The sequence below is a fragment of the Arachis ipaensis genome, chromosome B4 (assembly GCF_059453495.1).
Source record: "Arachis ipaensis isolate K30076 ecotype BB chromosome B4, ASM5945349v1, whole genome shotgun sequence".
NCBI lineage: Eukaryota > Viridiplantae > Streptophyta > Magnoliopsida > Fabales > Fabaceae > Arachis > Arachis ipaensis.
The window spans coordinates 84,236,972-84,238,460 of NC_142439.1; positions in this window are offsets into that span (position 1 = coordinate 84,236,972).

Below are 1,489 nucleotides of genomic sequence, written 5' to 3' on the forward strand. Positions count from 1 at the left end.
ATCAAAGCCATTGCCTGTGGTCATTGAACTCCTCTGCTATAGGTCAAACGCCATTTCCCGTGGTCATTCAATCTGACGGAGGGAGAAGCTCTAGTAGTCATTCTCCTAGCAATCCTACTCAAAATGTCACAGACAAGGTCGAATCTTCCGGATCAGAGAACGCTGCTTCTTTGGATTCTAGCCTATACCATGGAGACCCTAATCTCCCCAGAAATCAGCTGAACTAGTGTCGTGATAAAGTCCCCAACGAAGTCCTGGATTAACTGTCTGAGAGATGTATAAACATAGCTGTTGGTTCGTGCTTTCCGGCCAAGTATTCACACGAACCCAAGTAGACGCCGGTGTTTGTCAGGCACGTTTGTCTTAATATGATGAACAGAGCTAATTTGTCAGATCATCCTATTCACCACGATGAAGATTGATGAACGAATTTTTTGCGGTTTAGAATTTCACAAATGAAACCTTGTTGCAAGTATAGTTTCTAAACCAACAAATAATCCTTTCATACAAAAATTTGGTTGTCACAAGTAACAAACCCCCAATAAAAATCAATAACCGAAGTATTCAAACCTCGGGTCGTCTCTCAAAGGAATTGCAGGGAAGTGTTCTTGTTATTGGTTATGGGATGTGTATTTTGGGGTTTTGAATAAGGATCAAGAAAAGTAAAATTGCACGAATTAAACTAATAGCTAAGAAAGCTCTTGGCAAGGTATGAGAACTAGAAGTCCTATCCACATTATCTTCCTCAATTGTGACATCAATTGTCCATTGCTCCCACTTAGTCAACCTCTAACTATGAAGGAAAGTCAAGTCCTAGTCAACTCCTAAAGAAAGACTAGAATTAGTGGAATTCAAATCAATTAGCAACTTTCAATTATCAATCAACAAGAGAGTTTGATAATTCAAGAGTCTCCAATTACTCAACCAAAGCCAAGAGGAGAAAAATCTACTCTAGCATCCTTCCAAGCATTTTATCAAACACTTGGGAGGCATAAAAGGAAAGCAAGATAGAACTGCAAGGAAAATAAATCTATAACTACTAATTGCAAGGAAATTAACAACAACAAAACAAATCAACAATAAACACTACAAGAAAAACACCCATTCAGGTACACTTGAAAAGTGTAGCCAAAAGTAAAAAAAAAAGATGTCATAGGCTACGGCTACGCTTTTTGGGCTACAGCTACGCTTTTTGGGGGTGAGTCCTATTCGGTCGTTGCCTATTCTCAAAGGCTACGCTTTTCTGCACCAAGGGCTACGCTTTTGGTGTTTGGGAATAGGGTGCACTTTTCAAGTGATGCTGTCCAAGACCAAAGGCTACGCTTTTCAGCTTCCATTTTTGCCAGCATAGGCTACACTTTTCAACGCTACCGCATCACCTGTAAAGCGTAGCCACATTGTATATCATAGCTACCGTTTATAAGTGTAGCCTTAGGTCCTCCGTTTTTTTTCTTTTATATATACCATAGCTACTGTATATAAGTGTAGC